At 59.6% G+C, this 12124-nt stretch overlaps 1 protein-coding gene across 3 annotated transcripts in view; it reads right to left on the reverse strand.

Annotated features, from left to right (window-relative positions):
* The window catches only part of LDB1 (LIM domain binding 1), a 43340-nt gene that overhangs the window by 11258 nt on the left and 19958 nt on the right, over positions 1–12124 (reverse strand). The window contains exon 1 of one of the 3 annotated variants that reach the window (XM_067536974.1): positions 11031–11273. The exons of the other annotated variants lie outside the window; for them this stretch is intronic. The gene's annotated coding sequence lies outside the window, so the exon portion shown is untranslated. Of the gene's footprint in view, positions 1–11030; positions 11274–12124 lie in introns of those variants that run through there. 3 annotated transcript variants of the gene reach the window in all.

Genomic DNA, 12124 nt, shown 5'->3' on the forward strand with positions numbered 1-12124 from the left:
TTGCACCCGCGCACGGGGGAGCCAGGCCTCGCCCTCAGACACGCGGGGTCCTGGCGGTTCCGGCGTGGACAGGGGGGCTGGAGGGGTCTGCGCCGGGTCTGTGGGCCCCTCCCCCCCGACTGATTCAAATCCTGCTCCTTAACCTGTGCTTGGCTTTTCTTGGTGCCCAGATCCCCGGCGGAGGGGTGGCCAGAGCTCTGCCCACATGGACCGGCCCAGCCAACACCCAGAGAGCTCTTGGGGCCCGATTCCCACCCCCCAGGCTCCCGTGTGCATAGATCTCTGCCCCCTCCAGTCATGGTGTGCTGGGCCGTGCCCCTGGGCCGTTCCCACGCTGAGACCAGTGCCGCAAACGCAGCCAGAACCCGCTGGGGGATTGCGAGACCCGTTCGGCGACCTTCCCACGGCCATGGCGACAGGCCAACAACCCCGGGACAACCCTCCCCAGCCACAGTCCTGAGACAGGCACCGCTTAGCACCCGGCCGGGCCGGCAACCCCACACACCAGTTCCGCTGGCCAACCAGCCTGGCTGGGTGCTCAGCCAGGCCAGCCTGTCTCAGGACTATGGCTGGGGAGGGCTCGGCCCGGGCTGGCCAGGCTGGCGTCCGAGCGATAGCGCAGGTGCTGACCGGCCCTGCAGGCGAGGGGCGCGGGGGGGGGGGGGGGGGGGGGGGTGGCAGATGCTGGGAGCGCTGGGGGGGGGATGGATCTCACGGCCCCATCTCTGCCCTCGCAAGCACCGTGGCCGGGACCCAGGGGCTCACACACAGCCCAGCCGGACACCGCTCGGAGAGGAGCCGCCCTGGGTAGGGCCCGCTCAGGAGCCCACAAGCACACTGGGCAGCTCGGAGAGCCAGCAGAGCCGGGGCCGCTGCCCTGGGGAGCACGCAGTCTGAAGGCGACGTGATGTACAAGGGAGGGGCATGAAGAGGCAGAGGGGAACACGGGGAAACAAGCTGCGGCGTGAACGTGCCAACGGGGAGGGGCGGTGACGCGTCCGATGGCACCCGTCACACACACACACACGCACGCACCCCGCGCTGCTACGCACTGCCCAGAGGCTGTAACCGGTACCAAGATCACCCTCGCCTTCTGGCAGCCAATGGCTGGAAACAGCATCTAAATACAGGACAGGAACTTTTTAACCGGGGGCAATGCAGCTTCGTAGCCGGGGAGCGAAGTCCCTGCCTGCCCGGCCGCCGAGAGAAGAAGGAAGGGGAAGAGAAGGGACAGGACTGGCGGGGGGGGGCACCGCTCCGGCTTGCCTCGGCGGGGTTTCTTCCTCCCACCGCACCCAGGATGCAAACAGGATGGACTGCTCCTGGCAGCAAGTCCTGCCAGCTCCCCAGCAGCACGGCGAGGTTGGACGTGGGAACGCTGTTCGTGTTTTAACAAAGCCGTTTCCGCTGGGTGCAGAGCCGCCGGCGAGGAGGGAACGCACCTCCCACCACGGGACCCAGAGCGAAGGGAGACGCAGGAGCGCAGCAACGGGTCAGAGAGGGCAAAGCTCCTCTTCCAGACAAAGCGAGCAGCTCAGCGCCGCTCGGCGGTGGGCTCTCAGCACCAGGAGATCCGGCAGGGCTGGAACGGAAGCAGAAGGAAGCATCTCCAGCCATTCAGCGAAAGGCACCAACATGTGGGCAAGCACCAGTATCTGCCCAGGCAGCTCTCTGCATTCTGCAGCAGCTTCACATCAGTTACAAACCCTGCTGTCTTCCTGGACTTGCATATGAACGAGAAGAAATGCCTCAAACCCAGGAGCCCCGCAGGCCCTGGAGAATGCATTCTAAGCAGCCCCGCCATTTCTAACTTTCATCGTGTGACGGAATTTTTTTTTCCCCAATTGAAAATGCAAAACAGCATCACAGATGTCATTAGGGGAAGGGGACAGATGGAGGCCTTTGACATCCGAAGTGGGGAGCTCGTGGGGCTCCTGGTTCCAGGGGGCAGGTTAGGATCGTGGGATAAGATCATCAGTTGGGAGTGCCCATTAAAATGATCAGCAGTGAAGGAGTTAATACTGTTGCTATGTAAAATATCATCATTAGGTTTCAGTGTTAACCACATTGATATTAATGGGACAGTTCCCTCTCTCATAAGTGTCGTTTCAGGCTGCTAGCAGACTCAGGCAGACGTCTGCACTGGTTACACTCAGGTCATATTTTGAAGGTTTTTTCCCACAACCATGTGGGCTAGAGGTGAAAAAAAAAACCTCCAGAAGACCCCCAAACCCCAAACCCAACCCCACATAACCCAAAGCTGAGATCCTGGAGCCTGGCTCCACAGCAAGGGAGGAATCGAGTGGCAATTTTTTTCCATGGCACACAAGAAAGTTTTATGAGAGCTAAATATACAAAGTCCATCCAAACCCTTGAGAATGCTGGAGTTGTCCTGGTTAGGGTTCACAAGAGAGGAAACCTGGTATGTCCAACCCTAACTCTGCTCCATCTGTTGTTTCTCAGACAACACAACACACCCTTTCTGAGCCCTACAGATGTGGGGTATCTTCTCATGGTTTGTCATGATTTCTGCTCTCATCACGGACCAGTGTTCAGACTTTTCACCCTGACAAAGTCCCAGGCACTTATTTTAATCATTGTCACCATCTGTGGAACATACGTCCTCTTTTCAATTAGAACTGTACTGGGCACACAGGACCTAATCCAAAATCCATGAAGTCAATGATTACCCCTGACTTGTGCATCTGAAGTTGCAGAAGACAACGTACCAGAGATGGTATTCTTGGAGAAACAGCATGTAATTGGAGACTGCACCGTAATGCCTGAGTACCACGGGGCAGAGTTAAGGGTATATTTGCAACTTTAACTCTTGCTTTCCCTGACTCTGAAGAGCTTAGCTGTGCAGTAGTCGAGTTAAACATATGGTTGGGTTTGCAGCAATATTTTGCTTCTTTATCCTCTATAAGCAAGACCTGAAAGCTGCGGGGTTTTCCACCTTAGAAATACCGGGAATGTCAGGTCCCCACTTCTCTGTTTATATCTACAGCTCACTCAGACCCATGGACAGGGAGCTCCCTCCAGGCTGGACTACATGGAAGAATTTGCAGTGGGATAACAAAGTGACATAAAATTGAAGGAGTTCCACCAGCGCAAACCCCTAAGGAAACCCTGCCTTTTAAACCCATTTGAACGTCACTTCTATCGATGTAATGTCAGTCAGGCCTGGTCTAACATTTAAAAATTAGGTCAATGCAGCTACAGCACTTGGTTGGGGGGGGGCGCATGTGTGAAAAATTCACACCCCAAATGCCAGAGTTAAATTGATCCAACCCCTGGTGCGTACACGGCTTGGTCGATGGAAGAATTCTTCTGTAGAGACGACACGGCCTCAGTAATTTCCTGTGATTCCAATAAATATCCACATGGCCCCTATTTATTCCTTTACACTTTTCATCTCTTTAACAAGATCCATGGCCAGCGCTAGCCACAAGAACCCCCTTGTAGACACACAGCCCTTCACCGTGCTCCGTCTCTCATGCACATCCTGCTCCGTCCCGGGCCTCGCCGAGCGCGCTCCGAACAAGGACGCTTGGGGCAGGAATCTCTCTGTCCGTTTAGCGCCATGCACAGCTATGGAGCTGAAAAAATAATGATGCTGGGATGTGGGAACCACAGAGCTACGCACTTGAGGGATCCTCTCGCCAGTAAGAAAACCTTCTTGGGGAACGTGCAACGTGCCTCTTGCAATAGGGAAGCTGTGAAGAATTGCACCATGGCTGCTGCTGCTGCTGGGAAATGCTGAGCAGTAGCTGGAGCTGCTCTCCGGGGAGCAGGACCCATGCCACCAAGGCTGGAGCGAGGAAGACCTCTTCTCCCCCGTCAGGAGGCTGGTTTGGGGAGCTCATGGATTCGAGCGGGCACCCACCAGCCGGAAGGCTGATACGGAAGCCCCCAGACAGGGTACGAGGACAGCACCCGTTGGTAGCAAGCCCAGCACGTTCCCCTTCCTGGGCAGCTGGGGGGCCTGGGCCCACACACCAGGACATCGCCCTGGGGGCTCACTCACCTCTGTGCTGGTCTCTGGCTAGCCGGCATCAGGCCCGGCTGTGTGCGCCGGCTGGGGGGCTGGAACGATTCGTGGAGTGGGGGTGCTGCGAACTACTAACCAAACTGCACACCCTGCAGATGCTGGAAACCACTTCAATCCCAGGGGTGCGACTGCACCCCCCATTCCAGCAGCCAGGAGCGTCAGTGGATTGCACCGGTGCGGACCGGCTGGAAAGGCAGAGCGATGGGCCCAGCTTCCCCTGCTGAGGCTGGAAACGCCACAAATCCCAGCATGAGCCGAGCCGTTTTCACTTGCACCAGGATTGAGGGCTGCACGCTGGGACACGTCGTCTCCAGGGGCCACATCTCCAGCGTTAGGGACGAGGCCATCAGCACCGCCTTCATCGGGGTGACGCCTCAACCCCTCGCTGCAAACTCCCAGTGGCCGGCATTCCGGCGCTCCCCCAGCGCGTGGTGACGGGACAGCACGGGATCACTCCGAACGCTTGGACAGAGCCGGTGCAGAATGCGGGGGGACCCTTTCGTTTCCAGCAGCGATGTTCGCTCGGGGAGCCCCAGCCCGGGCACAGCAACACCAAGCGGAATCAGGGACGCCCAGTTCACGTCCCACTTCCAGGTGAGACGCGCCAGGAGCAATGCTTCGAAAGTGGGAGGCGGGGGTGACAAAAATGACAGGGCTGGTGCGTGCTCTCCACTAGTCCGTCACACTTCTTCCTGTCCCACCGACATGGAGACGTGGTGGCAGTTTAACGTCACTTGCTCCTGACCCACTCTGGTTTATTTCAGGTTAGCTTTGGACCATTAGGAATCAGCGTAAGCTAAACTGAAATCAGCCGCTCAGGAAGAGAAATCAGAGTGTGCACACAGGGCCGTGCACCAGGTTCACTCAGCTGGTTTCAAGTCAGACCTGGCCTTAAATCGTGGCAGCTCACTGTGCAGACAAGCCCTTGCACTGGATGGTGAACTCTTCGGGGCAGGCACTGCATCTGTACAGCACCTGGCATAATGGGGCCCTGGTCTTGACTGGCGCCTCTGGGGGCTAATCTGACACAAACAACAGCTTTCGAGATTGTGCTTTCGACAGAACGGGGGGCAGCCACCTTCAAAGACCTGGGGTGTCGCTCCCACACACAGGATGCTCTGGGGGCTGCGACGGCGGCTAAGGGACAATGTGTAAACCCCACATATTACTCAGCCATGGGCATTCGCTCAAAGCTACGACGTCTGCCGGGACAACACCTGAACAGCCTTCTCCCGTCCTGGAAAGGCCCCGTGAATAACGCTGGCCTGGTGGGTTTCTTCACTGAGCTAAGGCCTTCGGATGCTGCTGCTCGGACAGTGTCATTTCATCAGCAACACGGTACTGTTACTATTAATTATTCGTGTTACGGGAGCACCCAGGAGCCTGCTTCCACCCGGTGTGCACACCCGAGCTGCACACCGTCGCAGAAGGTGCTTTAGCTCTGCACAAAACTTACGGGATGCTCGAGAAGCTACCAAGCTACCACAGGATACAAGGGCCGGTCGGATACAGAGAAACCATTCGGTGCGCCTCACACCATCCTGCTCACCACACCCTTCCGAGCTCCCCGTGGGCCGGCCAGGACTGGAGCCCGAGGCACTGCTTCAGTTTGCAGTGTTGCTGTAATACAGGGTGCTCGGCGCTGCGTGCACACGGAAGACGACGTGGTCCCTGCCCAGAATAATTTACAGTCTCCTGCAACTTCCTCCGATGGGCGTAAGGATGGACTGCAAGCAAAAGGGTCGCTTTCTGTGAGGAGACCGGGCCCAGCTCCAGGTCAGAGCACGGGGCCCAACTCCGCCAATTAAAGGCGGCAGGGCCACACCTGGGGCTGTAACGGCCTCTTAGGGGGCAGGCTGCACCCGGGAAGAGGATGCACAGAGCTGCGGTGCTAACGCCAGGGGTGGGTCCCCGGAACGAGGAGCCTGGTGCGTGGGAAGCAGCCATGAGTCAGTGCTCCAGGCGGGGGGCAGGAACCGCCTGTGAGAAGGGAGCTGGCTGGGACTGGGAAGCTGCAAGAAGCAGGATTACCAGGGATAAAGGAGAGAATCCGGCGGGCGAGGAGACACACAATCTGTTCTGAACGCTCCGCTCCTCCGACAACCGAACACGCTCACCGCGCCTGTGACACCGAAGGACAAGCCATGTGAGAGACAGAGAGAGAGACACGGGCACGCAGCACGTAAGACTGAGCCCAAGGACTCGAGTTCAGTGCCTGTCACTGCCAGGCATTCAGCATGTGGCCGTGAGCAAGTCACACTTCACCTCTGTGTGCCGCTTTCCCCTGCTGTACCACGTGGCGGATACCCACCTACTTTACGGCAACAAGGGAAGCCTGCCCCGCCAGCCCCGGCCTTCAAACCGGAGAGTCAGGCCACCCGAAATCATGAGATTTCTTTTTAAAAAAGAGCCCCAAAGTCATTATTTTATTTGCTTTCTAGTTTCTGCACCTTTAAGGTCACAACCGGGTTACAGCGTCCGGATTTCCTCCGTCCCCACAAGGCCTAGAAATGTACTTTAATGAAAGCCCAAGATTTGCCCAGAATCTCCTGACTCCAAGAGCTGGGACTGAGAGAAACACCAGAAGTGCCAAACTTCTGGTCAAAGAAGAAGAGCTAACGACAGCGGCAAACTGACCGCTTTGAAAGGGAGGAGCAGGAAGCAAACCAGCCGCTGATCATGTGCTCCTCTCTGAGCAGAGCAGGCACGCTGAGGTGACCCGCGGTTTGCGCAGGGCTTTGATTCTGAGATGAAATGTCTCCGGGAAGGACAATGGAGGAGAACGAGGAGCAAATGGAAGATTTACAAATTTCCCACCTGGGCCCCAGATGCTGATGGCTCACACGGCAGAGCAGGGACAGCATGACTATATGAACCCAGCAGTACAAGGTACAGGGCAGCAGTTGGTCTATTATTTAACCCACACAACGCCCTGCGAGGGAGTTAAGTATCTCCCCTGATCTGTAGGCACCTCTCACTTCACTGCTGCACACAGCAGAGATTCGGCATTTCCCCGCCACAGCGGGAATAGAACTCGGGACTTCCTGCTCCAAAGGGACGAGAGACTCCCCTTCAGCCACCTACAGCACTGGGCCCGTGACACACAGCGAAGCGGGCGTCTCTCTGTGAAGCAGAGTGCGGCGGTGACTCAGGCACCCTCGCCAGCTCATTACAGCGTTATCCCCATCTCACAGAGGCTCGGCAATTCCCCCAAGGACACGCACCAAGGGTGTCTGTGCCAGACACAAGAGCCAGGGATTGAACCCAGATCCCCCAGTCCAGGGCCTGACCCACCAGCCTGCCTCCCTCCCACCCCACTGACTCCAAAGGGAAGACGACAGAACCTGTACCCCAGCTTGCTCCGGCATTCACAAGCTCTGGACCCACACTGCATTTCTTCCCACCCCCAACACACCCTCTGGGTGCTGGCTGTGTTATTAGCCGAGATTTAGACCAAGTCCTGGTCTACACACAGAGCCAGTTTAACACCAGACCTTTCATGAAACCGGTGCAAGCGGGTGTGTAAATCAAGGCCTCAGCAGCTTCGGCCCCAACCCTGCCACCACACCCAGGCTGCACCTGCACAGGGCAACATCACAGGGTCTGACTGCCACCGCGGAGGCCGGATTTTTCTCAGGAGCGACCCTAGCTACAGACAAAGCCCCGCCTTCTACAGGAGGAGGGAGCGGGCGGATTACAAAACAGCTATGCTACTTGAAATCGGAAAACTAATCACAGAGCCCAGGGCATGGGTTCCTCAGTGGCTCCATGCCCCTGAGCAGGACACATCCCCTGGCAGAGAGGGGGTATCGGAGACTGCACTCATTACATGGGACGGCTCCCACGGGACGGAGCGAGAAGACAAGTTATAAGAACTGGACATGGGACGCAGCATGGACTGGGTTTGGAAGCCAGAGCCCCACTCAACTCTCACTTACCGCAAGACCCTGGGCACGCATCATCTCCCGTGCCTCAGTTTCCCTTCTGTGAAACGGGAACAATACTCTCCCCTTTGTCCGCGTAGGCTGGGAGCTCGGCGGGGTAGGGACCCACTCTTGCTGGGTCTGTCTACACCACTCTGTAAGCCCCGGCTTAGCAGAACTCGAGGTAGCCGACCCTGGCTTTGTCAACCTAGGGCTTGAGCGTCTCCACTTGTTTGTAACCCCGGGTTAGGGGTTGTTGAGCCCTGGGTCCCAGCCTGGGGCTCCAGCGTCTACACGGTGTTGTACAGGGACGAGTCTAACCACCCGTACCCCAGACTTCCCGGCGCCCTCCCAAATGTGGCCACACTAGCCCCTGGGGCATGGTGCGGTGTGGGAAAATGTGACTGGCCGGAGGACAAAGGAAGCCAGCCCGTGGGATACTTTCGGCAGACTCCCTGAGCACGAGTCCAGTGGGGCTGCGTCTACACTGTGAGGTAACAGGGCTTGAACCCTGGGTCCCGGCTTGACCCAGGCTTGGACCCTCCACCCCTGTGAGGTCCTGGACCCGAGGCCTGATTAGCACGACTGGCATGTAGGCGGAAGGGGAGGTTAAGCATGAGGCTGAGTTTGACCTGGGCTTACACTCCAGTGTGAACGTCCCCGCTCTGTGTAGGTACAGAGCCTTGCTCAGCTGGAGCCTCTCTGGGCTACTGTGAGAAGCGAGAGGGAGCCCCAGGTGTGAATCCCAGGGACCAGGGGTTCATCTCAAACATCCATCCATTCGCGACAGGCCAGCTGAGCTCCGGACTGATTTCAGAGGATTCTTGCACCCCACCCCGGCCCTGTCCACTCTGCCTGGCTCACAGGGTGCTTTCCCAAAGGGTTGGTACAGTTATCATCACCATCTGCACGGCAGTCCAATCTAGGAGCCCAGCCACGGACCACGACCTCAGTGCGCCAGGCGCTGCACACACAGAGCAAACAGACAGTCCCTGCCCCAAAGACTTTACAATCTAAGCTGTACAAGACAACTGAACAGCCTATCACCGCCCGAGATCACCGCTCGGCCTGGCAACCAATCCTGTCTGCTTGCACGCTCCTGTCGGTCTGCATCTCTTGTCTGAGACGGTGAGTTCTTTGGAGCAGGGACCATCTTTGGGCTCTGTGTTTGTACCTCTCCGAGCAGGACGGCGTCCTGGCCGAATGCTGCAGCTCCTTGGTGCTACGGCTAACGCAAATCATCACAAACACCAGGCTATGAGAAGGCGTCAGCTCGTGTGCTCTAAGGCGCTGGCGAGGACACTTTGGCACATGCTAGCCGACGAGCTGGAGCCTAGCGAGGCGCTCGCATTCAACCCTGCCTGCTCAGCACCTGTGAGATGCTACGCACCACGCTCTGCACGCGAGCTGGAACGGCTCGGCCCACACCTACTAACAACTCGCCTTTACACCCCACGGAAGTGGGATTCCCTCAGCATCCTCAGTCCAACTACCCCTGCTCCGGCGCCGCTTCCCCACACAGGCAGCTGCTCCGGGGGCAGGGGGGCCACCAGCAAGACTCTTTTTAGGAAGCACCCTGGGTCTGCTGGGGTGCGCGGCACCATACAAGGCTGGGCAGCCTGTCGCGGATAGAACGCCGCCCGCCCCACACTCCCACACACGTTCCTTTCAGAGCGACCAACACACGGCTATTACCTGTCCACTGCACTGCGGGAGCACCAACGCGCCTCCGGCCCGGCCCACGACCCTCGGTGTGGAACCACCATAGAACAAAGAGACAGTCCCTGCCCCAGAGCGCTTCCACTTCAAACGGAGAGCCGAATTACCAACCGCCGGGGGCTGCCACGTGGCCTTTCCACCCGAGCCGCAAACCTACGAACAGCGGGACGCTCGTCCCAGATCAGGTCAATGCGTCATCTATTGACCATTATTTAGCGTTATTAATGGGCAGGGATGCAAAACCCTGCTCGGGGTGTCCCTAGCCTGTTTGCCAGAAGCTGGGAGTGGGCGACAGGGGATGGATCACTCACTCGATGGCTGCCTGTTCTGGCCATTCCCTCTGAAACACCTGGTCTTGGCACTGTCAGAAGACAGGATCCTGGCCTAGACAGACCACTGGTCTGACCCCGTCTGGCCGTTCTTATGTTCTTAAATTTGTACTGTGGTCTCTGGGCCTCCTGCCCCGTCTGATCCGAGCAACGGCCACCTAGTCGGGCTCCTGTCCCTGACACTGGACAACACCTGATGTTTCAGCAGGGAGTGTGAAACGGGAGGAAGATCCAGGAATACGATGACGGGGCAAACAGATGTTGGCATAAATCCTGGAGCCAAAGAGGGTTCACATCCCTTACAGCTTTTATTCCCCTTAGTCACCAGTGGGATGAGTTTGGGGTTCTCAGTCGAGTCCCTGGGGACACTGGCCGGTCATATTGCCACACCAGCTGCACAACGGGGGGGACGACAGGAAAACACTGATGTCAGCCCCCCACGCCAGGCAGGGGTGTGGGTGTGGAGTAGGGACGGTTGGGGTGAGGAGCCCAGGCAGGGGTCCAGGTGCAGGATAACGGGGTACAGCAGATGGGGACTGAAGGGCTGGGTGGAGTCTATCACTGCCCGTGTCCCCACAGGGTGCTGCTGTCAGTGCCTCTGTGGGGATCCCCACAACTCACCCCAGACATTTAAAACAGACACGGGGGGGGGGGAAGGGGAGTTGGGGAACCCCCTCAAGGCAGAGAAACCCCAGACAACAAACCATTGTCCCACCTCCAAACTTTGCAGAACTGGGGCGGCGGGGGAGGGTCCCGGGCGCCCACGAATACGGCGGGGGGGGGGGGTCCGTCTCGTGGACTTTAAACCCCCGAGCGAGGAGCCGAGCCGCGCCGCGCCGAGCCGACCAGCCCCGTGGGGCGGCCCCGAAGCTCGCCCCGGAGGCCGCGCACGTGGGCCGGATCGGCCCCGCGGGTCTAGGGGCGCCCCGGGATCGGGATCGGGACCCCCCCCGGATCGGCCCCCGCCGCGTGGACCCCGGTCACGCGTGGACCCCCGGCCCGACTTACCCGGGAGAAGCGCCGCGGGGGCGGGGAGCGGAGCGGGTCGGGCCGGGCCGGGCAGGCAGGGAGCGGGCGCGGCGCTGCGGGTGCGGGGGGGACTCAGCGGCGCCCGGCCCCGGGCCCGCCCCCGCCGCCCACGGGCCGGGAAGTGCCGGAGCGGAGCGGGCCGGGCCGGGCCGTGCCGCGGGCCGCTTCCTTTGTTCGCCTCCCCCGGCCGGAACAATGGCTGCTGCCGGCTGCCGCGGCTCGCCTGCGAGTGCAAGGCCCGCGGGGGGGGGGTGTGGGTGTGTGTGGAGCGCCGCCGTGCTTTGCACACGCAGACACACCCCCCCAGGGAGGCCCCGCCTCTGCTCCCCCCCCCCCGGCTCCTCCGGGGCTGCTCCGCCGGCTGCAGGGAGGCGCGGCGAACAAAGGGCAGCGCCAGCCCCCAGGCCACGGTGGGGGGCGGCTCCTCGGCTCGGCCCGGCCCGGCCCGGAACAGGGGAGGCAGGTACCGCCCTGCAAAACCAGCTCCCTGCCCCACGGGTCCGAACTGCCCCCGAGCCGGGCGGTACCGGGGGGCTGGGGTCGTTCCGGGCAGCTGGTGGGTCCCGAACAGCCCAGCCCAGGGGGTAAAAATTAGGAGTCGGGGGACCCCCCCCCCAAGTTTGGCTTAAAAAACCACGCCACGGCTGGTGCCGGTGCCCAGCCTTTTCTGGCTTCTGTCCGCAGCTAGGAGCGGGACCTTCCCTGCATCCTGCTAAAGGAAAGCGGCGCCGCTCCCCTGCATCACCTGCCTCCAGGAGCTGGGGCTTTACGAAACACAAAACAGCGCCAGCGCCGGCACCACCTCAGTCCAGGGGGGGCATGCGGAGGCTTGGCTGAGACGCTGGTGGTTTGGGAATTGAACTGGAGCCACTGGAAAAGGCTCTGAGAAAACAACAATCTGACTGACAATCTATCTGCCAACCCGGCCCATGCTGCCTGCAGGGCAGAGCTGATACCACGGCTGACCCGAGGAGTAGCCCCTTTAATCTGAGCTGCTGGCATGGATTTTTAACAAGGGCTGGGCCCGGGCTGTGACTCCTGCAGGTGCACTAGGGTCTCCAGGCCAGCTGGTT

The sequence above is a fragment of the Emydura macquarii genome, unplaced genomic scaffold, assembly GCF_026122565.2.
Source record: "Emydura macquarii macquarii isolate MOO-44397 ecotype Brisbane River unplaced genomic scaffold, CSIRO-AGI_Emac_v2 contig_3692, whole genome shotgun sequence".
Classification (NCBI taxonomy): domain Eukaryota; kingdom Metazoa; phylum Chordata; order Testudines; family Chelidae; genus Emydura; species Emydura macquarii.